Source organism: Agelaius tricolor, unplaced genomic scaffold (assembly GCF_023055355.1).
Source record: "Agelaius tricolor isolate 1412-34295 unplaced genomic scaffold, bAgeTri1.0.p SCAF_1, whole genome shotgun sequence".
In the NCBI taxonomy this organism is placed as follows: Eukaryota; Metazoa; Chordata; class Aves; order Passeriformes; family Icteridae; genus Agelaius; species Agelaius tricolor.
Window position 1 is genome coordinate 37948717 of NW_027269261.1, and position 26879 is coordinate 37975595.

Here is a 26879-nt window from a genome sequence, read left to right on the forward strand (position 1 = left end):
ATCTGAAATCCGCATTATGATTGCAGATCGAGAGAGTAATTAGTGAATACCTTTCTTTTGGGAAAGATCAAGTTTTTATCCATGGCTGCCAATTACAGACAATACTACAAAAAAACACTATGGAGATGCTTAGCACCAATACTCTAAGTAGAGCACCTTGTCATCTTTACATAAGATATAAGCACATTAAGAGTAATTTTTTATTGCTAGTTCTTTCATTGTATTTCTTTTTTGGGATATAAAACAACCATACAAACTAATTGCAGAAGAGTTGGAAGCAAAGGTTTCACAGAGAACATATGAATTTCCAGCTGCACTCACTGCTGCTATGGAAGCAATGCCTGCCTTTATGATATGGCTGTTGAGCTCTGACATTGGCCTGACCAAACATATCATTGTATCTATCCCATGTAATGACACAAAACTCAAAAAAGGTAGTATTTTTCAAAATCAGTACTAAGTAATATTTTCAAGTTCATTCAGTTTCAGTATACAAAGAAGCTGCACTTCCCAGAAAAATCTAACACACCATCCCAATTTCTTAGCAATACTGACACTGTGAATGTGGCTCACTTCACTCCATCTACCCTTTCACATAGTCCAGCTTTTTATAGCAATTCTTTCTTCTGTGAAGGACCATCATATTATCTGCTCAGGTGTTAAAAATTCCCATGGCAATCTGCCATGGATACCTCTGAGATGGGTCATGCCCCACAGTGGATGCATCCAACAGAACCCCTGGTACCAGCAGGCCAGTGAGTACTGAAGGGACAACTGTTAGAGAGTGATCAGTCTCCAACAGAAAGAAACTTCTCTTAAAAAATTGTTGGGCCCAGTCTTCTTTGATAAATATTATGTAAATTTAAAGCTAAATTTAAATGTGGCTTTTAAGTCAAAAACTATAGCTCTGATGGAAAACTAGCTTTAAGGCACTATGATGAAAATCCAGTAAAGTCAGTAGCTCTCTCTGACTCCTATAAGTTCAGAAGGCTTCTTAAAAAATTCCTTGAATGATGGGATTTGTTTCCTATCTTACTCTGAGCAAACACAAACCTTTCGTATCCAGTAAAGAAAAAAATGTATGCATTTAGTGATGCACTGTTTTCTGGAACATAATTTCTGCTACTGAAATGACTTATTTATATTTGTTTTAAACAAAATGGATACTGATAAGATGGTTTCAGATGCAATCCTGTAACAACTGTTTTGTCTTTGTCTGATTTTTTGCAGTACTAATTCCCAAACTATGCTGACAAGGTCCACTGTGAGCTTCTAGAAGATGTTTGTGTATTAAGTGACTCCACTTAGCATAATGTTGTTGGCAGTGGAGACTTTGCTGCTTATTGACAGCATATTATTCATTACCAAAATAATTATTTCTTTGAACAAAATTGAAAACAGTACACAAGCCATCCAAATATTTTGTCCTTTCCCAGGCAAATTACAAATGGGTGGGTGCAGCTTGAACAGAGCACGTTTACTTTACTACTAATAATAATACATGGGCTGTAAAGCCCATTTCCCTCAGTTTGTTAGATGGTAACACACACACACACACACACACACACAGAGCTTCCTCTAAATGCAAACTTAACAGATGTTTTCCAGCTTTAGGGTTTTTTTCCTAAGAATCACTTTCAAGGTTTGCACTCTTTTCAGCAGAATTGATGAAAATATGATTGCTTTTCATGGCTCCTCCTCTGCTGCTGGGTAGGCACATTAAAAAGACATAGCTGTCTATCTCAATGTACCCATGCCATAGTAAAATGTGTGTTATTTACTGATAAAAACCACATGACAGCAGTTTAAAAACAGGATTTATTCTGTCAGTCAAATTAGGAAGGCAGAATATCCTCTATGCCAAGTGATTACTGTCTGGGTCTAAGTGTGGCAAACTGCCAGATCAATTATAATGGTAGAGAAGAGGAAATATGAAGACAGATTGGCTCAATTCTAAGCAGAAGCATCACTACAAAAGAAACCCAGGGACACTTCAATGCAACATCCAATTACTTAAAAGTGCATCTTTGGTCTACAGTGCAATTTTTGTTTATATGGTTTCTTTCTACATAAAGTATAAAAAAGAATATCAGCATAGAGCTGGCCAAATCAGGTGTAAATAAAAACCACACTGATACAACCTGCACCTTGATGCTTCTGAAATGTAAATTTCTGAATGTCATTTTTTACAACAAAAGCCTAGAAATACCATGGGAAAACAGAAGAAGATATCCAATAACATTCCAGATGTAATCCTGTTAAAATAGTGTCACTTACCCCTTCGATCTGTAATTGATTTCAAAGGGAAAGAAAATGGCTAGATTACTTTTCATACCCAAGTTCCTTCTCTACTATTCATTATTTTGTGGATAATTTACCTTTCCCAATTCTGCAGGAAAAACAATGGTAGTAGAGCTGTTCAGATTAAAGCCACCTAAAACTGATCTATGATGGTAGCTCCCGTATCATAAGAGGAAATTAGAAAAAGGCAGATAAACGAGTTTTGTCTTTTCCTACTATTATTATTATTAATAGTGGAATTCATTTTCTCAGTTGCATGTCTTTATTTCAGATTCTTACAGCTGATGTGGGGAACCTGCATGGGGAATGTGAGTTTCCAAGAAAAGACCAAGAATTTAGTACTCTAGAGGACAAATTCATCAGCTCTGTATGGCATGGTCTGATCAGTCTTTAGATGCAATCTGAGAGAAATTGATTCTTATAGAAGTTGCTAAGGTTAATGTTTCACAAGTGGTGCAAATTAGTGTCTGATCATTATTTCACAGCAAAATGACATTTTTTTGAATGACACACATCTAAAAACTTGCAGCCCTCAGCATCATAAATATTATGGGGCAAAAGTAAAAATTAGTATCTAGAAATAGATAAAATACAGTAATATGAAAAAATGAAGAAACTTTCAGGATTTCATCAGGGGACAATTACATGATGTTGTTTATACATGAAAATACTAGATTTCTACATTACAAAACTTTGGAATGCATTAAAATTTAGAGACATATAGAAATGTGAAACTGTGAAGTTCAAGATATTTGCACCAAAGCAAGAGGAAAACCAGATGTATTATTTGAAGCCTGCTGCATGAGGACTATTAAAAAGAGGCACAATGTATTAGGGCTTAAAGCTATTTTTGCTAGACTTGGAAGAAGGTTTATGAAAAAGCAAGGAATGAAACAAGTGTTTTACTGAGACTCAGAAACCGTAAAAAGGCAAAAAAAAAATAGTATGAGAGCCTAATGCTTTTTGAATCATTAGGAAGAATTCTTCATCTTTAACAGAAGAGAGATTTAAAATGAGAATTATTGCTAGAAGAATTTGAAAATAAGCACAGGAGAATCTAATGCTAAGCACTGTCAGTTTGTACTCCATTTGCCATTTTTTAACATACTAATATGAAAATGTATTTATAGTCCATAAATCTATCTTACGAATACAAAGTATTCAAGAGAAAACTACAATTTTATGCAATCTTTAAAACTGTTTAACTGATGGCTTTAACTCAGGAATCATCATACCCAAAAGTACTCATTGTTTGGGATCCATTTAGTATAACATAAGAAACTGAAGGCAAAATATCATTCAGTTAACTGCAGCTGTGAGTAACCGTTCAGTTTCAATCCAGCCTGTCAATGTGCAGAAATTGTATTTCCATCTTGAACGTGTAAGCAGGTGAATACAACACCCTCTATTTCCACTTCATAAATGTAGTGCATGAAACAAGAGAGATCAGTGCTGGAATGGTTATTTTTTCTGGTGTCATTCCTTTCAAAAGCATACTGAAAAAAGATGAGGAGAATGAGCTGTGTGAATGACTAAAAATTAGAAGTAAAATGCATTATAATTAGACACAAAATTGTGGTTAAAAAAACAAAAACACCACAGATTACAAGGAGGCTAAAATTGATGCCAATAAATGGAGACTAGCATATAATTATATATATATATATAAGTATTTTTCTACAGAGGACAATTAACTATGGAAATAATTTACCCAGATATAGAAGGGATACTTCATGATTTGAAGCTCTTGAAGGGTAACCAGACATCTTTCTTGAAGAGATTCTATAGTCCAGACAAAAGCTTTGGTCATAAACCAGAAACTAGTAAGCAACATTCTTTGACCTCTGCTCAACAGATGAAACCTGATGAATGCTAATGGCTAATTGCTGGTATAACACTGTATGCATTTTAAATGCTTTTCCACATTACTATTTACTCTTTCTAATGTATCTCAGGACCCAGAGTGATGACTCTTCCCTCCTGACTGCCTTATCATTATCACTTATCACTAAGTCATTTCATTTCATTTCCCTTTGTCAAGATACATTTCTCACAGAAGGCAACTTAGGCTAATCCAGTAATTAAGTTGAGTCAGGCAGAGCAACTTCTGAAACTCTAATGTTTAAGAAAGCTGTCTCACACTTGAGGCCAATAGCAGAATACACATGTGCAGAAGCTGAGGGTGGCCATCTGCTTTCTAAGGCAAGTGGAAATAGACAACAGTCTGAAGCACTGGACAAAGCCCACAGCTCCTGCTCCTGTGAGCCAGGAGTACTCTCCCATTGATGTTTTTTGTCACAGGGAAAACCCTAACTGGCTCTAAACCCAACCATGGAATCTGTCTGCACTTTGTTCACAGACTGAAAAAAAATCTGTATTTTCTACGATACTTGTTTGACTCCCTTGGTTCTGCCTCTACCTAAGTCACTTGGAAAGTACAGTCAGGCATATTGCTGGCATGTACATCCCAGTGGATAAGTAGGCCAGCAGAACCCTTCCTGAACCTACAAATGAGGCATGCCTGAAACATTAAGGATACATAGTTAAGCATTCACACAGGAAATTCTGTGATTAAGGTCGCATGCATTTTTTTGCTGCATCTGCTTATGTGTCAAATTTATAGGCTAGATAAGCTATTTAATCGTAAGATCACATCATAGTTCAAATAACAGTCAAATTACTCATTACTAATGTTGCATCCCCACTTTCCTGAAATATACTTTATGTGGCACTACGATTTATATGACACTTTTATGAAGTCTTGTACATTATGGCAAACAGTTCAGTCTTCCATGTTAACAAACACAAAAAGAAATTATTTGAGGAACAGCATTGGCTTTTAATGCAAGAACTCAAACTGTACTTAATACAGTAATTCAAATATCTAGACATCTGTACAATACTATTTTGGATTCTTTTACAGCACTAAGTTGCTCACTAACTCACTACAATCGGTTGTCCTTCAAGTGCTGCAATGCAAACCACATCAACAGCTGAAATTAAATGTATTGCTAGGGACAGTAGGCATATTTCTGTCTAATTGAAACAATTAATGTCATTGTCAAGTAGTAATAACTAAAATGCTGAGGAGAGGATGTTTGGAATGATGATGTTTCTCTTCCCAAGTCACTGTTGCGTGTGATAGACGGGGGCCTTCTATCCAGGAGGTGGCTAAACACCTGCCTGCCCATGGGAAGCAGGGAATTAATTCCTTGTTTTGCTTTGCTTGCATACAGAGTCTTTGCTTTATCTATTATCTATTAAATTCTTTAGCTCAACACACAACTTCTCTCACTTATACTCTTGTGATTCTTTCCCCCACCCCACCATGGAAGGGGAGTGAATGAGCAACTGTGTGGGGATAGGTGCCAGCTGGGATTAAACCACAACAGTAATATGAAGTTTTACCAGTGGATGTTTAACTATGTCACCTGGAAGATCTACAGAAACATGTCACCAGGCTAATTCCTTAGCAGATGAACAAATAAATCAACATTGTTTATAATTATATCCCTTCACTCTGGACTATGATTTATTCCAGCTCCAGGAACAGCTGCTCTTCCTTGTGCACTACGTTGTAATTCGGACGTTTACATTCTAGTGACCCTTCTTTGAGGGACCCTTCTATTTTACCAGCTGTTTACCAAAAGGATGGTCTACTTTTCAAGCTGTGCAGTGATCCAAAAAGGATTTCACTAAAGTTCCAGTTGTTATAAGGGAAACATGAACTTACTAGTACTGAAAAATGAATACTTGCATGACTGCCAGCATTTGAATGAAGTGACATCTGGTCAAGCCATCCACAATATACATAGATTCACAGACCTGTCAGTCATGGTGCTAAGCAAGTTATTTGGAAGATTTCCAGAAAATCTTAAGGACACAAACTACACTATAGAAGGCATGTCATTCCAAACATTACATACTAGGGCATAAAACAACTTACTTTTTAAAAAGATGTGAACAATTGCCAGGTAATACGTGTTGAATGGATTCAAGTTATTCTGAAGTCATACTTCTGCAAAGCCAAATCTTTGGGGATACATTTAGAAAAACTTATCATAGATATACTGAGTGCATGCTATGTGCATTATTCTAGCTAATATATCCAACTCTCTTCCTTTACTGCCAAAATTAGTCTTCTTGCTATCATTCAGAAAAAAATATGATACTTACTTCCTTTGAAAACAAAATATTTCTAAGAAACAAAAATAGCTTCTTGAACAGACAAAAGTAAACTGTCAATGGTATCAGCTCCTCTTGTCTTCTCCATAAAGGTGTGTTTGGGTACTATCATAAAGAAAACCATTAAGGGCAGTACAAATATAGCAGATATTTAAGCACAGGAAGAGAACTTCTAAAATCAATGGATTTGCATGACTTCATATCAAGCAAGATCATGTTTCAGCAGCATGGAATCCTTGTGTGCTAGGAAAGTAGAACTTGATTTTCTGCATTCTTGAAAGTCTGAAGAGAGAAGTATGAAAGACTGTATAAGGGACCTCAATACCTTACTTAGCGTCTTTTTCAAATGACATAATTCAGTATTTGAAACAACTCTTGGTTCAATTACTTCACTCTCTCATTTACCAACCTAGATGCAGTAAAAGGGCATCCTTTTTTTAATTCCATCTGCAGTAATTGAAATAATTAATCGGTCTTAACAAAGCAATAGCTTTGTCCTCCAATCTCTTTCCACCCAAACCCATCAACCATGCCATAAATGAATATAGCTCAGTGATCATGGAACTCTGAATATATTTATTTCTCTTACTGTATAATTGAAGTTTGACATGTTTTGTTTTCTACTCCTTTGTAGGTGTGTGTGTTTTGTTTTACATTATATCCTCTATATCATTTGCAGTTATAAATGACTAAGAGGAAAGTCTGGACTTCACAAAGCACAAACTTCTTTGCTAGCTTCAACAATTATTTCAAAGATTGAAATGGAGGTTCAGTAATGCCTTGTCATTCAAAATAACTCTATTTATTGTCTCTCTCTCTACAGGGAAGCCATTCTTCAGGATTATCCCTCACTGCATGTGTCAAGGTCTATGAACACTGTGAAAAAAATTCCATTTTTTAACCCAAAACATATATTCATTATGTAAACAATCTTCTTAAAATAGGAAAGGAAACCAAAAGAACCCCAAAACATTACAGTTTGCTCCTTCACTGCCTGACTGAGTAGGGAGTAGCTCTGTTCATAGATCTCAAGAAGAATGGCTTTCACCTTCCTCTATTTCTCACACTGATCATCTCTTCATCCTGGAGCTTTAGGTGAGCAGATCGTTCCTCTTTGTGTGAATTGGGTAATGCTCTTCTAGATTTTTCTTTTTCCTTAACTTGCTAAAAGAAAGTGTTTATTTCCTGCACATGGAGTTCTGTTTTCCAGCTGCATCCACGAGTGGTTGAAAAGCAACAATGAAAAAAAGAAGCCTACGTCAGTTGTATGAAAGAAGCCTCCAGCAGAAGTCCAGCGGAACAGAGCTGCTGATTATTGTATACAGACAAATCTATTTAATTTCTTTAACTTTTTCTGAACTTCAGCAGTTCATGCCAAGTTTTTACATACTAAATGAAGATTTTTCTATCTGAGGAGATGACACAAAGATGTTCTACACTACAGCTTTATGATTAGCTGATTTAGGTATTTTGTGCAATGTTCATGAACAGAGCTTGTCTGGAGTTACAGATTTAATACATTCACTACCACTTATAATAAAAAATAGTTTTGTTTTTTTTTCTTGCAGATTGTATACATGTTAAAAAATTACAAAACCAGTATTTGCCAATGCTACCATGGGTAGCTTTCCTTGGTGATATTAACTAGAAAACCCAAATTGTGAAGACAAATAAGGCACTAAAAATATCAATGAATTCAAGTATATGCAAAAATGTGGGTTTAGTGTGGTTGCAGAAGACATTAAATCATTACTTTCTGAGGACAAAACTCAAACAGAAGGTGGATATTATAAATTCCACTGGGTAGAAGCCTACTTGTAAAAGCAGTCTGTGGAAACTACCAGGGCAAAATATGACAAGAGATACCATAAACATGGTAGAATTAAGCAGTGTCTTTCTTCTGAATCTCAAAACAGTTGCCATAGATTTGCTATATCACAGAAAAAACCCACACCAAACGAACTCCTGAAAATCCAAACTACATAAAAGAACTGGGAAAGAGAAGACCTTAACTAAGCAATCTGAGAGCAAGTTCCATGGTGTGGGCTGTAGTTGCATCTGAACTTCAACTATCAACTAACATTGCTACAGCTCCTTTCACTGTGCTCATTCCCATCCATTCCTAGAAGACCTCTTCCAGAAGGCATATACAACTATAAACCACATAAGACTAGATCAAAAGCTGCTTAAATTATCACATATTTATGACTGAGAATGCAAATGTACTTCAGTGTAAGTTGGGCAGGTTAACTGCAGTGTCTTTGAAAGTGGGTTAAGGTCTATGTTGCAATGTCAGTTGACATACGGTAAATAACATCCCTTGGCTCAGGCCCCAGACAATTTTTATGTAGCTCCACTCATCAAAGCACTGCCTACTCTGTCACATTTTGCAGGGGAGGGGGGAAGTATTAGTCTAGGAGCTTTTCCATTGGCAATTCTGATCCAAAAACCTTTTACATGAATGGGACATTTGAGTGCCATTCATTACAATATGAATTAATTTCACCCAAGTCATTCCTTGCATGGTGTGTAAAGGAAACAGCCACAGCAGATGAGCAACTTGCAGAACTGAAGTCTAAATAAAAACATGAGGCTATTAGTGGATGATGCTGAGCACATGACCCTCATATCATTTCTATGCTAGCTTTTCTTTTTGATCCATCATATCTCCAAATGACAACACTTGTTGCTCTGCAGGGCATTGGGAGGTCAATGATTTCATTACACGAAGCAGAGAACAAAATGAAAGGAGTTGATAATGGTACATCAGCAATTAATGTAGTAGGGTGATTTTGGTGTGATTCAAATTTCACCATGACTTTATATATCCATCTACAAATGTCTTGTCATGGAAGTTATAGTTTCTGACTATCATTAAAAGGAACACTTTTTAAAATTAGAAAAAGGAATCCCTGATAAATACAAATACCTTAAGATGTGCTGAATGCCAAATGTTTCTAAACATCTAATATATGACAGAATGAGCAGATAACAGATAGAGAGATGAAATTTTAAAGTGGACAAAATTGAAATCCAATTTAGGTAAGCATTTATGCTGGTATTTAATTGGGATGCATTTGACTTGCATGAGGCTCAGGCCTATGTTGACCTGCTTAGCCGTATTCGCCTGGAGTTATATTTATATCTGAATTACAGAAGATTAAATAAACAAAATCTTAAGGATCCCATATCTGCATTATTTAATCATAGTGAAAAGAAGTACTTTAAGTGCTCTGATGCTCTGCACACTTAATCCGGCTTCTGAGATGATGACTGCAATAAGCACTGGATCAGGTCATGGATCAGCAATATATGTCAAATACTATCTCCTCCTAACTTGTTCTTAAGTACCTACAGTTATGGAGTAGAACCATGCTTTCCAGTAAGCTATTCTACTCCTCAGCTATTAAGCATCTACTCTTAATAACTCACCTAAACTTTCATTTCTTAGCTTCAGGCTACTTCTTATAAAAAGCATAATTAACTTTTGAGATTTTTATGTCCTCAACTCTCTCCTAGACTATTTTAGCTTAGCTACTTTGGTCCCACATGCATCTTTTTTCAAAGAGCTTGTATAAATTTTGTATGCTTCCTTTGGTGTTTTCTTCAGTTTTACTCTATTTTCTCAAAGCTGTGGATACTATATTCAATATAATGCAATTAACATGCAGTATGTTATCTGTTTTATATCTTCATCTAACTCCTTGTGCTCTTTTTTGTCATTTACGCCTAGTTTTGAAATTATGGAATTTTTTCTGAGGTGTAAGAATTGCACTCTTTTAATCAGAATGGAAACCCCATGATAATTCATTGTGAAATGTAACATCTTTCTCTTTAAAGAATAAAGGCAGCTTTTTAATAGCATAAAAGAACAGTACTACATAGCATATCACATCAAATAGACATTACCCTATCCAACTTCAAGAGAGTCTATTCAAATTATTGAGCACTGAGGAAGTCCATATGGCAAAAGCCAGTATATTCTTATTAAGATGTCTGTCACAATGATACAAAGTATCTCTTATAAGGGAGTTCACTGTTACTCAAACTGCTAAAAATATTAAAAGGACATATTTTAAATACTGGCAACAACAAATGGTACTTCATTTAAGAAGGTGCTACAAGATTTCTGAATATCAAAAATTCCAAGAAATGTCACTTATTATACCACATATTAGTTTTCTTCAATCCAGTTATTTTAAACCTTCTGTAAGACAATCAATACAAGAAAGAAAAAAAGTTATTCTATTAAATTAGAATAGAATAGAGGTTAGTGACAACTCATGCAAAATGTTCTCCTCTTGTGAGGAGAGACTGCAGGAGCTGGACCTGCTTGGTATACAGAATAGAAGACTGAGAGAGGATCTCATCAATACAAATATCTCAAAGGTGGATACCCAGAGAATTGCTAGTGTCAGGCTATTTTTAGTGGTGCCCAGTGAAAGGATGAAGAGCAATGTCCATTCTGTTTACTGGGAAAATACTGTATGGAAAGTTTAAAAACCATGCTTACAAAATCAATCTTCAAAGAATTTGCTGGTCTTGCTGACAGCCTTTCTACTCTTAATTTCTATCTACACTTATTTTGTCCAAATCAAGATAAAAATAAAGTAATTTTCTTTGCTTTAGGTGCTTTAAAAAGAAAATATCTATTATATGAAAAGATATAATATCTATTGTATTAAAAAGAAAGTATTTACCTTTTCCAAAAAAAGCTCTCAGGTTTGATCCTGAAAGTCTTCTACTTAAAAAACAAATAGGGACTGTAAGAAAAATTGCAGGATTATGCTGAAAGCATACACTGAAATGGAAACACAGGCCACTGGAAGTGCTCTATGACATCTCAAAACTAAAATAAACACTTGTTAAGCTGAAAAGGTACAATTTTTTTATGTGAAATCAAATCAGGTTAATGCAAATCAATTAAAATCCCTCAGGTTCAAGAATTCTAAAAAGAAATACTAAAACAATTCTCCAAGATAAACACATTATCAACCAACAAGGATCAGGGAAATCAAATAGAATAAAATAAAACAAATTACCAAAGGTGTTGTGAAGTGGGTGTAATAGTGAAGAAATTACAATTTCAATGCAACAGGATACCTAATTCCTTATGTTCACATTATCATCTACTACTATGGGAAGTCTATTTTTTTTAACGGTTTTTCATTCCATGTGCACTGAGTTTTTTTACATGAAGGAATAGCAGTCTGGTTCTTACATATATTTGGCCTTAAAACATAATTTTCAGTGCTTTGAGAAGTCTTATTCACAAAAAAACTTGACATATTTTCTAGTGCTTGTAAGGAAGAGGTTTTATATGAAAGAATTTTCTACAGTGGCATGAAAGAGATTAACATGTATTCATTAAGATAAAGTTACATGCTTCAAATGCTGCTCCTCAAAATGTGCAGTTTTTCCTGCCAAGACTTATTTATATATATAGCATCTCATATTACTTCTGTGTATGAAGCATATATTAAATAGAAATTTAAGTAGAGTTTTTAAAAGCTTTTTGAATTCAAAAGTCAAGTTTGATGTTCAAAAACATACGTCACCTAGGTATATAATTGAAAGGGCCAGACTTCCAAAAATATTGAATATATCTTCAGGAGACTTTCCAACACAGTTCTCTGCTGAGATTACAAATTATGCCAAAGCATTTTGCACTAATTAAATGTAGGTTTGCCTGTTTTACTGATGCAGAAGCACAGAGGAATTAGATAAACTACAAAAACAGAAGTCAGTATCCCAGCCAAGAAAAGGTCCCAAAACACCTGACTTCTCAATCATTAAGAAATATTTTTCTCCACACCATGTTCAAACACAAAGGAGAACAGTCTGTTCTTCAATATTGCTGCAAAGGAGGCATCTAAAAATTACTTTGTCTACTTCATTTTTGAATTTCTTAAATTATATAAAAAACATTTTCGGACTCCATATTATGTAATCTTGGTTTCTTTCTAGTAATAAAATGAACACTTTTAATTTTTAAATATTTTAAATGTAAACTCTGCTTTTAGCTTTCAGGCACTAGCACCTGTTACAAGCACAAATTAAACTTTAATTAAATTACTTTAACAGGAATTTTGAGTGTTCTGCATGCATAGTTTAGGATTGTACAATTTTATAACAAGGCTGACGTGATCAGATGGCTTGACTTTAATAGTTACCATCACATTAAGTAGATTTCTAATTACAATATGAGTTCCAGAGAGAAAACCACAATTAATGAACATATGACCCAAAGTCTTTCAAATTTAGTGAACTGTGCAAAATCTGACACATAACATGCCAAATGCAAGTGGGACAGAGAATGAGGAGGGTGAAGTGGAGCGTGTTGTCAATTCAAGTAAAATTTTATTTAAGCTGTTAATTCAGCGCCAGTACGGGTCAATCATGAGGAAAACAGCTGCAATTGCAGTCGAGAGAAGCTGCTCTTTGAATACCTGTGGCATGATACATGATGCTAGACCACTCCAGTGCCTCAGCTCATTATCTAGGATGGTGAAGTACATGTAAAAACCAACAAACTCCTGAAAAAACTGAATGCCCACAGGGCAAAAGAACACAATATAATAAATATAATAGAACAATTATACCATTTCCTCCAATTCGCTAACATGAGCTCAGATATTGCAAAAGCAGATCGGTTTCCAACACTCCCCAGCTAATGAGAAATTTCATCGTGGCTGACACTTTTCCTTCTTGAAAAAATTCTAATCAGCTTTCTAATATTTTTTTTATGCTTGGATCTTAATCTTACAATTACACAAGTGCTTGTCTTATATGAATACTTTCAGCCAAGAGTGTGTCAGAAGAAAAAGTCCTTAATTTTTTACAAAAACCAATATTCTCCTTTCTACTTGCTTTAATTGCTTCTTTTCATCTAGGTAATTTCAGTTTTCAAATGTTCCTGTGCTGGCTTTCCCAAGTAACCATTACAAGGACCTTTCAGCTGTGTGTGCAGAACAGTAGAACACACTAGAAAAAAAAAATTGCTGAGTTGGTTTGGCATGAGTTTTTTTGTTGTTGTTGCTGCTTGGTTGGTTGGTTTTTCTGTTTTGGCTTTTTTGTTGTTGTTTTGGTTGTGTTTTGCTTGTGCTTTGTTTGTTTGGTGGGGTTTTTTTCAAAGAACCAGGTATTGTACTACAAATAAAACCAGGAAAGTGGATATAAAATAAGTTAATTATTCTGCTTTCACCATAAAAATTAAGAAATAATAAAACAAAAAAATTTTCTAAGATGTACATTACTAGACTCAACTCTGAAGTATTAGATTTTGGAAAAGTGAAACTGATGCAATATTTCCTTTACTAACCTGTAGCTACATTTCCTTAAGTTTATATTTTCCACTTGAGAAGATCCAGGGGAATGATTTCCTTCCTCTTGGGGAGATCAGAACATTTTATCTTCAGTGTCATGAAATTACAAAACACATGCAACATCAAAAGTAAAACTTTGTGTCTTTGATCTCAGAATCAGACCAGACATACTGACTGTAATACTAATACACACTGCCTTTTCACTTTCTTTTATGCTCAGAATAGACTTGCGTGGCCAGAGAAAGGCATTTATGGTTTTGTGAGCTTCTGATTTTAATGGAGAGATCCAATGGAGATGTACAGTTTTAAAGTGACCCTGGAGTGTATAAGAAACTGGAACCTACAGAGCTCTCTGTTGCTGTGTAGTTTGTTCAGAAGAAGGTTAAGAAGAGACAAGTATTGGGTGAAAGGAAGAAGCTCACAAAATTCTGCAACATGATAGTTTAGTAAGATCTTCTAGGGAAAAAAATGGAGTTCTCTCACTGCAAATAGCTATGCAGTGGTACTTATATAGATCAATTATATGATTTTTTTTCTGGAACAGTAATGGTAGGACTGTTAAGGATTTATTAAATTTCATTTTAAAATCGCATATATGTTAGAGGAAAATTATTCTTTTCACCTACTGTGTCCTACTTAGAATAAACTGCTCTTCTAAAAATTATTTTCAGTTAATATAAAGTATGATATATAACAGAAAGAACCAGAGCAGCATCAGGTGCACTCCTTTGCATTAGATTTACTACTATGGAACAGGAGTCAAACAATATATTATTTGGTCGTTTCAAGTTTATTAGTCTAAATGATGCAGTCCTAAGATCTGAATAGTTTTATCAGTTACATGGACTTTTTTTTTACAGAAATATCCAAGATTACTGGCTCTCTTGTAATAAAATAGTAAGGTATATGAACTGCAAAATCAATTGTGGTATATTCATAAGCTGTGAATCTTGTTCAGGAGGCCAGCTGCCAATATAGGAAAAATCAATGATATTTCCAAGTAGCATCAAGTGCATGTTGTTAGTTAATAAACCTTTGAAGACAGAATTTTCACTTAACATATGTAAATCCAAAACAGTCTACAAGCTTATAAATATCTACTCAATGCAGTGAATACACATTAAAAGTGTTTTGTGCTTATCACAATAATTTCTTTTAATGTTGCCAAATGTTATGCTGCTGTCCTGGTAACCTGTAAATTGGTTTAATTTCACAGTCAGGTGGGCTGAATCCTGGTGTTGCAATTCCTCAGCAGGTCCCTGTAGTGGCAGCAGCAGTACTTGTTTTTTCCAATACAGCAGCAGCTGCAAACTGATCTAGAAATATGCAAAAGGAACTGGACAGCTATTCCTGAACTTCTCCAACAAGCTTTTTCTATCTCCTCCAGACCACAGGTGTCAGACTATAGGTAAGAGATTATTCAACAAGCCATCAGCTGGCTGGTGACTCCGCTGACTTAAGAAAATTAATAAACATAGCAAATAAAATAGTTTTTTAAGACTTTGTTATAGGCTATATCTCCCTTTCTTTTCCATCTCAACATTTTATCATTTGGAATCATCTTTTTTATCCAGGTGAGTCATAAGTTACAGAAGACTTTAATAGCCACCCTACTGCCATATAAGATCATAGAATACTGATCTGAGTTGGAAGGGACCCACAAGGATTGTCAAGTCCAGCTCTGAAGTGCATGGCCCACATGGGGATCAAATGCACAACCTTGGCATTGTGAGCACCATGCGCTGACCAACGGAGGCGATAGTTTTGGCTGCGAAAAGAACCCAAGTCAACTGTCACAAAAGCTCAATTCATTTAACCATATAATAAATTAGACTGGAAGACACTCCTGGAAGCCATCCAGTCTGACCTCATACACATCTATGTGGTCTTTTCAGGAGATACCTCTGCCACTTGGGTGGCTCGTTAGACATGGAGAGAGGGAATACAAATCTTCCTCCCAGAAAAGCTGAAAGACCCATTGGGCTTGTATGAGATATTCAGAAAACAGCTGACAACACAAGTGTTACATGGCAGGGGAAAGGTCACAATGATGCTGTTGTCTTGAGTAGCCAGTTTATTTAACTTGAACTCCCCTTAAAATCTTCCAGAGGTACTGTGAATCAGGCACAATAGGTGTCCAGTAATTTCCAATTAGGTGAGCAACTTCTCACCACTCATACATTGCTCTGCTTTAAATCACTATTCAGCCCTATGTAATTCTGTCTTTATTAAATATTTATGTCTAAATTTGACTTTAATTTCATCTCCATTGCTCACTGTCACTCGCCAAGATCTTCAGCAAGCAACTGGCAAAAATTCAAATGGATCAACAATGCAACATTAATGTCCATGAAAATACACTAACAAGTATTTTTCATTGTACTTCCAAGCTAATGACCTTGCAAGGCACTTTTAAATCTTATTTTCAATATTTCAATAGTTCTTATTCTTATTTCCATAGTTATGTATTCATTCCGCCATACCACCTCTCTTTTAACCTCTCTTCTAAACATGATTTAAATGGAGATAAACTTCATTAGATGACACAAAAAAAAAAAAAATTTCAAAAATAGCAGGGTGAGGATATTACACTCAGAAACAGTTCCCTTTGTAGAAAGAACTTATGGAATAATAAAATAATTTCCTTCACAGAAGGAAATAGAAGTTTCTAAAAATCTGAAAAAGTACAAGCATTTCCTACATACAAGTCCTAAAATTCAAGTGTTAAGCAAAGGCCTGCAAGAGCTGATATTCATGCTTTGAAGCACTAATATAATTTGTATTGATTCAGTCAATAAAATCTATTAATGAAATGGAAGGTTCACATGACTAATTAAATCAAGAGAAGCAGTAATATTAATCCAGACGTGCATCAGTATGTTGAAGCCAGTATCATCATCCAAGCCCAGACAGAAGTAGCCAATAAAATGGGTTTTTTGCCAGCACTACACCTTGATGATTTAAACTACAATTATCTTTGCTTCCCCTTTGTGTGCTTTTTCATCATTTTAGTTAAGTGAACTGAAAATCAAAAGCACAATAGCTGCCCATCAATTAGTATTTGTAACAATAAACTTGTTTTCAATATACCTCACCTTGAAACTAACTACTGAAGTGAGATCATTTTATTTGTGGCAATGTGCATTTTGTTTTTGTGATGTTTGCACAGAGGCTGGTGTGGGACTAGTAAAAACTGGCACTTATTTACTACTCCAATCACCAACAAAACTCAGGACTTTCCAACAGGAGTCAAAAGTATGAATTAATAAACAGTAAATGTACTCACATATGCTCACAGAAAACAACAACCTGCTTCAGAGACCACTATCAAACAGCAGCTTATTATCAAATTTCACATGTATGTAAATGAAAAACAGTTCTTGTTTACAAACAAATGTAATGACCCTCCCTCCATTTGCAGATGTACATTCTATATCAAATAAACCTCCATTAGGTTTTAAGATTAAGTAGGAGGAAATTATTTTGATATTTTAAAAATGTAATATTCCCAAAGTGGAAAGAGAAAACACTGCCATTGGAGGTTATGAAACTTAGGTCCTAGCAGCTATGAAAAAACGCATAGCAACTTGTGAGAATAAAATTTCCAGGATTAGTGTTCTAGCAAAATTCCAAGTATGTAATTGTTTCCTTGGTACTTGAAAATCCTTCAGCGTTTATCTTGGATTTTTTATTCTCCAAATTCTGCACAATTCAAATGTTTAATATATTCCAGTATCACTTCCAAAAAACCAGAGTTCACTCTCAGGAGTGTTCTTATGAACTTTACTTTCTGTTCTAATTTTGCAAAGTGTCCTGCAATTAATGAAAATATTGAGTAGAAATAGCTTTTATGCTACAAACAATGCATGCAATTACCTAGTTTGTATCCACCATACTTAGCTTTATTGAAACATATCTCAGGAACTACATCAGTTTCCAGCTTCTTCAACTACTAAAAGCTTTGTGGTTTCTCTGAAATTGAAATAAATCACTGAAACCTACATCAGAAAAACTCGCCTACTTCTGTCCTGTCTCTCTGCCTTGGTGAATCCTCATTAAAGGTAGGAATGATAGTGAAATCATAGCCATTACTCTCTCTCTGGCAAAATTCCCACTCATTTCATGGAGACGGGGTTTTTGCTTACAGGTAAGATGTTTTCCAGGACTGAAAAAAGCTGAATCACATGGAAAAAATTATCTTAGAAAACGGAATACCTGAAAATCTCCTGAAAACCTGATATAATATAATATCATAGCAACAACCTCAAGCCAGTCTGGAAGCTATCTGCAGGAAAGCAGGAGAGCCTGAAGTGTGAAGGTCAGTACAACTAGTACAATACTGGCTACTCATGCTGGCAGAATGCTGATGTAGGATCGGATACAAGATCCAATTCATTTTGGGTGATGGACAAACTCAGGTGTCTGCATGGCATTTTAAATATCACCACTTTCCATTTTTAAAATGCTTTAAATGATGCTAGGAAGAAGATGTCATAATATATAGCAAAGATATACAGATCGTAAAGAACTTTCCTGGTCAGATATATTTCTATTGTATTTGCTGAGTCTGAAAGAAATTAATTTGTTTGTATGCAGAGACATAGCATTTCAAAAACTTGGGAAACATTGGATAAGGAAGTGAAATTAGAACTAAGAGTCCCTGAATTCTTATGTCAGTTAACTTATTCATGATGTGAGATGAAGTTCAGGCAGCATCTGAAGGCTGCATTACGGACACACTCTGTACCACTGGGAAACTGTTGCTCAGCTTGTTAGAAGTGTAATTCACTCGTGTCTTGCTCAAAAATGCCCTTGTGTTTCAACCAAGTATGATGATGTGACAAAGCAATGAAGATAGTGATGGCTTAGGTAGAATGGAGTGTTTTCACTCCATTTAGCTGTGGCCTATGGGGTAGGATGAGCTTTTATGTTTTGACAGGAGAGAAAAATATTTTTTTTCTTCTAGCATATTTTAACTGGAAAGCTAAAACTCTTCAATTCTGATCCCCAGAAATTCTTAGACATTGTGTTAAATACATTCCAACTCAAAACACTAACATGTATTCTCTCAGGTACCCCTTGTAATCCATATTTGTTGAATAAAAGCCTTCCAAGTTGAACAGCTGAGTCTACATTCACAGCTTTTTCTTCCCCTCCTGGTGCCCTACATGACCAAGCTAGCATGAAGTACAGAATATCGATTAGAAGTGTACTATGGATTCCTTGCACTGCAAGTTAAATTACCGTATACTGTATATTTTTAATTTCCCACATATAACAATAAACATGATTGATTCTTCAATTTCAGAGCATCGTTTTGGCAATTAAGAAAATAAATACTCTTTCCATGTACAGATCGCTTTTTTTTCCTAAATAAATGTCTGCAGTGTATTAGCTCATGTGTGACAGAAAAATAACTACCTACTCCTCTCCCTGTAGGCCTCATTCCATTTTCTATTTTTTTTTAAATTTATTTAGGACCTGCCATTCATTTTCACACCTAACAGTAAAAACCTTTGGATGTGGTTGTTGTGAAGAGGATTATCTTTCAGATCAATGCTGAAATTGATTCCAAACCATGCTATTTATCAGCCTGAAGCTAAAGCACTAGGAGTCAGGAAATATTTCCTCTTCTTCAAATCCGTTCTTATTCTGCTGCTGGAAAATCACAATACTATGGTCTTCATTAATACACACTACTTCTATTCCTTGTGCATGTGGAATATTAATGTCAAATAGACTTTGAGGTTAGTAGCATTTTCAAATCCAGTTCAGAAAGAAACAGATTAAGGAAACAACAGCATGATTAAGTTTTGCACCACTACTGAACAGTTGCTGATACTAACTAGGAATATAGCCTTACTATGACGTCAGACATTAATGAGTCTCCTCTCTATTTCACGTAAAATACAATGTAGACTTTCATTAGCATCATACAATGATACAAGAAATAGACATTAAATGTCTTTTTACAAAGCCACACTTACATACTTGTTTTTTACCTCTGAAAAAGAAACAATAAAAAGGCCTGCTACATTTCATGCTACACAAACTACAGAAAATTAAGAGATTCACCAAACTATCTAGGCATAATACAGCAACCATGCAGATATGCAAGGTCAAATCTGTTAAATCTTATCCTGCTTCTCTGATTAACAATCTTTGTGATGAACAATTAGGGACAATCTGATGAATGTTAATGAGAGTCTCCATTTATTTCAGGAACTATATTAGGCCTTTATTTGTTTGAGACTGTGGCGACACTGTTAGTTCATTATGACATTACTTATATTGTCATTTATTACTCTCTGAAAGGATGGGACAAAGCCTGTGGTGATGCTTAAACTAATGTAGTACATAAGCTTCAAATAAATAAAAATCATAGTGCGATTTACAATATGCAAAGGCACACAAAGACTACAGGAGTTTAAAGTAATGCCAAATAACATTAATATATGGTGAATATAAGGATGATAATAAGTAGTTAGATCAAGCAACACTGTTTTCTTCTCAATTGGTTCCTTTTAAAAAAGAAAACTTGCAGTTTGTGACTAAGAATTTAGAGTTTCAATGGCTCTGCCAAGCACCTCAATGACAGAATGGGGATGTTTTGGATTCCACTAGAGATGTGAGCTGAAAACATTGAATTAATGAAAGCTTAATATTTTTTAAAAATGACTAAGTTTAAAGTGGGTAATAAATTCATATTTTTCAAATTCAGACAGTAAATTTAATATCCATTGCCAAAGACGTCAGACGTATATACAGGAGACCTTCTGAGAGCAGAGACCTTACTCAAAGTTTGTTTAAGTAATGAAAGCAAACAATGGCTAATTTTGATCATTCAAGATATAATGATCTTTAACATTATAGTTTTAACTATTTAACATTTCTGTGGCAGATTTAAACATTGAGTTTATCTCCTAATTAGTCTTTAGGATTTTCACCAGTTGCAGGGTGATTACAGATGTGGTTTGATAACAAAAGATATCCATGCACCATTCTTGGAAAGGGTAACTGGTAGAATGAATCCCCTACCTTCTTGCTTGAACTTCAACACTAATTAGAAGATGTAACTCTAAAGATGTGCCCCTAATGAAGCAAGATGACCACTGCTGCTCTCCTCTGATACTAGAGGTGAACCTTGTGGCTTATATCACTGCTGTGCTCTCTTCCTAATTTTGCAGAAACCAATGCACCTCTTTTACATAAAAACCCAAGTTTACCCAAATCAATTACTGACATGTCTAGAAAAAAAAATAATGACATGTAAAGACGCAAATATAGCAAGTGCATGTACTTTTTACAATCTATTATCAAGATTCATATTGACCTTATAAAAGCAGCAAACAGTACGTAATAAAAAAATTTGAACTATTTAGTAATTAAGTCACTTCATGGGTACGCCAAGGGAATATGAAACCTCTTACTATTAGCCAACTCAGTAAATTTTTCAGGATGATCACATTTTTTTTTACCTTATAATTATTTTTCTTTATCTTTTTAATTTAAATCGCTCTAAGCTTCTAAACAAAATGTGCAGAAAAGTAAATCTATAAAATAAGCCCTTCAGCTTTGGCCTTTCCACCTTCATATCAGTTTTTTGTATGTACTATTGATCCCAAAGCAGAAAGAAAAAGGAAGCCATACTTTTGAAAAGTTTTATTCTTCCAGAACTATATGCAGCAAATGCAGCCTGGTGCATTTACCCATATTTAGAACAGCAAAGCAATCAGAATGATGGAATTTTGTAAATTTTTATGATCAGTGTTGAATGCTCAAGGTACTTATTTTAAGTATGATCAGTGCAACCCAAAATTCCTAACAACGCTTTCTGTTATTCATTAATTATGTTGACTTTGTCATAGAGAAATGAAAAAAGCAATGTTTTCCGAGTTCACAGAAATTCATTTATATCAATGAAAAGAAAAAAATATTTAAAGGGCTTTTGTTTCTAGAAAGTGAAAAATTATACACCATGTCTCCTAATAGGAAGTAAACCCAACTAAAATAAGTCTTATCACATATATACAGAGAATGATTGGAAATTCATATTGAGAATTGTAGCATTTCATTTCTAAGACAATACTCTTAAAAGCAGCTCACAACATTTCACCAAACCCCTAAAAAAACACTTATTTATGTTAAAAATACAAAATGAGTGTTTTGTACAGATGAATTTGCTTCGGAACCTTCATTTTAAGTATCTTGACTATGTCTTAAGCATATTAGTTAAGAGCTATCACTAAACCATGCTTGTTAGTGGGAATACGTTGCACAAAATGGCTTTATTATTGTTATTATACAGTAGATTCTTAGCAACAAAATCTCTTAGGCAATTATTCTACTGATTTACACATCTTTGATTAGAGTGTGAGACTTTTACTTTTGGAATAATATGCTACTATTGGTTACTTTTTATCCCATTAAGCCATTACTTCCCACTGTAATTCTTGACTCATTGGTCTGTCTACTTATTTCTAATGCAGATATAAAGAAAAATTACCCAGATAAATGTGATCTTACAGCTACATATCACATGTAATAAAGTCCCATTAGCAAGGAAAATGCATCAGTTAAGAAATTATCAGAGACCCACAATATCTTGGTAACTTTACAGCTTAATTTGAGTTAGGGTCGAATCCTTTACTCCAGCTTTCAGGGAACAGCTGAAGGGTGAAACTGACTCCTTTTAATTAAATTTTATGCAAAAAATGGTCCTTGGCATTCACAGATATTTTCCATATCTACAGCCAGACATATTTCTGAATTATGATGGAACACATAGCTCAAGACCCTGGTCTTAGGGTATTTGGGTTTTACACTTTATCACAGTCCTGCTTTGTGATCTCTGAGCAATGTTTCATCATTTATACTGAAAGCCCTGATCCCACTAGACATGGTAGCATAGAATATCACCATATCTAACTTTAAGGCAGCTGATCCCAACATGGAATCTATAACCTAGGTAAACATGCAAGTGACCTATATGAGGAAAGCTTATAGGGTCTGAAAATAGGATTCACAACCAGGCTGCAAAGCAGAAATTCATCTGGCCTAGACACTGTGAGATTACACTGCTCTTGTGTAATCCCGTGGAGATGCAAGAGCTACCAGTGGATAAAAGGTTTCCAGCCTAGAAACCAAACAAAACTGTGTCAGCATAGCAATCCACTAGAACTGAGTAGTTCTGCAAAGTGCATGGTTAATTAGCCTAAGCATTGAGATGAGCTACTGAAGACATGCCATTTTCAGTGTATGAGCTAGAATACCTGTGCTCAGTGCTGCACTGGAGCAAGTGGAGTAGCTTTACACAGTGCTGCACTGCATGACAAAGGCAGGTTTAGCAAAAGGGGGAGAGGGTATACTTCCGTGTTTAGATGTCTACCACAGACCTGCAGATAAATGATTGAAAGATATTTGGCTTGTTGCCTTCTTTTTATTTAAACAACTGAAAAAAAAAATCCTTCTAGGTATAGACAACCAGCTTAGTCTGCTTTGCAAATGAATATGAAAAACTTACACAATTAATACCTTGGAATACTGATGGAAGTTCTAGGATACTGTGATTAAATCTCCATTCACCTGAATTAATTTTATGTTTCCCATATCCCAAATTCCTTAATCACTTTATGCTTCGTTCCTCAACCACCAAGTAAAAAATTCACGCCATTCTTAGTCTGTTTATCTCAGGTGTACCCTTGTGGGTGAAGAGATACAAGTCTACAGAGATATGGAAAAAGGCATTGTCATTAGGTATCTCAGTGAATGAAGTCATGCACCAGAGAACACAGGCAAATGGAGGCCAGCATTATTGTACAGCTTTGGTTTTAACATTTATCAAATGTTAAAATATACAAATGGCACTTAGAACAGGAAACAGAAGTCAGGGTTATCACTTTGAGAAGAATACTAAAGCTGGATTTCTCACAAAGGCAAAGCTGATCACACTGCTTCCAGCCCCACAAATCTGCTATTTCTGGTTGTGCTATGTCCTTTCTTCATCCAAGAGAAGGGAGGCAAGATGAGTCTCTGCTATGAAAACTTTATCTCTACTTCAGTGGCCAAGAAGTGCCCAATCTGCTAAAAGGTTAGAGTTTATACTACTAGAGGCTGAAGCATGTTTACAACCGTGATTATTGAGTAAATGCTGTAACCTCCATGTTAAAATATCAGTGGTGGACAGAACATTTACTGAGACTGACATACTGGAATCTGATATGTTACTACATGCATTAGGCATGGTCTAAGGATTTCTGCTGCTCTAGAATGGACTATCTGGTTTATGAACTACAAAACAGATTTAGGTATGACATAGAGGCATATAGAAAATGATCCTACAGCATCCCTAGACGGAGAGTACTTTGAGTAGGTTCAATTGCAGACATGTAAGCATGTAAACAATTTATCTGTCAGAATACAAGATACTAGTCCACATTTGATGGATCACATACTTTGATTTGACATATGAGTTTGTCCTTTGTCCCAGAACAGGATCTAATACCATGGCTGTTCATGGGTGGTATTGTTTGAAATGTTTATGACAGTGACTAGATAGATACATAGAGAGTTAGAGATGTTGACAACATCCTATTAAGATGTCCTATTAGGAGCAGGTGATGCTCACCCTGCTCCTCTCACTTTCCTGTGGCAAACTCTTCACTGCAAAAACTCTACTTCTGCCTGTGCTTAAGGATGCTGATTCTGCTCCAGTTCTCTGGAAACACAACCCCTTCATTAAACGCTTCCCTCCCTCTTATCCTTCTGTATTCCCAAAATGTTGTACATCTTTTTAACAACACAAATAGACAGTGTCCTCTATAAATGAGAAAAAGTAACCTGTAAATATATTCCTTTTTAACCAATGAAAGTACAAATCTATCCTCACCATGATGAAAAAAGGCTTGCCTTTTGACACTGAACATTTTGTACTATCTGTTTTAAAATGGTTATCCACAAATACATCTAGGAAGACTGAGCCTTCATTCAGCTTATGATAGGCAATCCAATGGTAAAAGTCAAACTTACAACTAATGCTGAAAGAAGTTATATTAAACTTGTTCCTTTCTCAAATCAACTGTCTCAGCATAGTGCTGGTCACACCAAAAATTATCCAAGTATAATTCACTGCACTAAACCACTTCCCTTAGTGCACATGCTGCTTTTATTCTCAATGACCAAAACAAAGTAAAAAGATTAATTTCTCCAGTGCAGTACTATACCTATTTAGTTGTATCTTTCAGTTGTTTTCAGTGGGGTTACACGAGAGTAAAACTGAAGCAATGCAGTGCTTAATCAACCCTAACATGTGGCCCTGATAGCTCTATGTTTTATTCCAGCCCATTAACAGGCTATCTGCTATGACAGTGCAAGAAGATCATTATGTCTTAATGAGGTGATTAAAACCCAAAAATATTCAATTGTTGCAAAATATTAGAATGGACTCCAAGAAACCCCAACAATATCTGATGAACTAATTTAATACTTCATCCGTTGCTACGTATCAAGTCTTCAAACTTCAATTATGTAGTTGTAAATAATCTATGATATAAATATTCTTCATGTAAAAGCACTCACTGATACTTCCTAAGGTAGGAACTAATTTTAGAATTAATTACAGATGTTGTTCTGATAGTATTTTTATGGTGCAATGCTACATATTTATGTTATTAATCTGTGTTTCCCAATGTACAGCATTACAGGAAGCACTATAAATAAGGTTGTGCTCAAATTTAACCTCAGTAAAATTTTATACTAGGTAACAGATATACTAGAGGTCTCAAAAACATTTCAAAACCTATGCTTACAATGACACAGATTTTGAAAGTATTAACCTGAAAGCCCACATATCCAAAATCACTCAGGTACCTACCTGAGTTGAGCAGATATTTCCACAACAACCTGTCTCCCTGTCCCTTAAAATTTGATAGAATTGCAGTAATTAATTAATTAATTAATCTGTAAGCATATGAAAAACTTGAAACTAAAATGCAGCACTTCTTAAATTTAGACACCACATTCAGTAATATAAAGAAAATATAAAAATAAGTTAGTGGCAGAAGGAAACCAATTGAAGGTACTTTCTGACTATTTGCAAAGTAACTAATATTATTTTGTATATTGAAAACTGTGTGTGTATATATAGGTGCATATTTGTAACTCTACAGGGACATATGCCTCATCAATCATTCTGCTTACTTTCAGATGTGGACTGACCTTAAATAATACTCCAAAGAGATGCTGTATGACCTATTTTCTCAGTATCTTTGGATAGAGCTCTCGGCAGAGATAGGAGGGACCACTTCTTTGCCTGAAGAATGATGTCCTTACACTGACAGGACACTTTGCTTACTTCATTTACCCTTCAGAGCTGCTTCCCACAGGACCCAAACTACAGTTTCCTGAATAAAGATCTTCACTCTACTGTTCTCTTTCCTCACTCTTCCCAGGACTTTGAACTCCATTTCATGGTCACAACATCCAAGGGTGTTACCCATTACCAAATTTTTCCACAGCTGTTTTTTTACTGTTTAGTAAAGAATGGGTGGATCCAGCTGTGCATCGCTCCTGCTTGACCCATCCAGTACGATGCCAATTTATCCCCAAAACTTATCACAAGCCTTCATGGCAACAATGTTATAAATTTATAAGGAGAGGCGAGGAGGAAAGAGTTGAGGACTAAAAATGAACTGAAAGGGATTTTGAACAACCGTCACTTGCCCAGAAAATGGTTTTAATTATCCATACAGAGAAATTTTACCTATTGTTACCAATGGAAGAGTAAAGCATAGGGACCTTTAGCTCTACCAAGTACCCCTAGATTCAAATGCTAAGGAGACAATATATTGTATGCTTTACACAATTGCAACATTAAATGGAAACTTAGAAGCACTAAACCACAAATGAAAGGGACATAAATATAAAGTCAGTATTTCAAAATGAAGTTCAACAGGCAAGCTATTAAGCTGTCACTTTGGTTTATGGCCATATACAGACCATAACCCAGCGTTTTAGTGTACAAGTGCACAATTCATGACACACTTTCAGGAATGACCTCAGAAACGATTC

The 26879-nt window shown here is 35.2% G+C and overlaps 1 protein-coding gene across 1 annotated transcript in view; it reads right to left on the minus strand.

The window, feature by feature from the left end:
• PRKN (parkin RBR E3 ubiquitin protein ligase) overlaps positions 1–26879 on the minus strand; it is a 674995-nt gene that overhangs the window by 592620 nt on the left and 55496 nt on the right. The gene's annotated exons all lie outside the window — the stretch shown is intronic.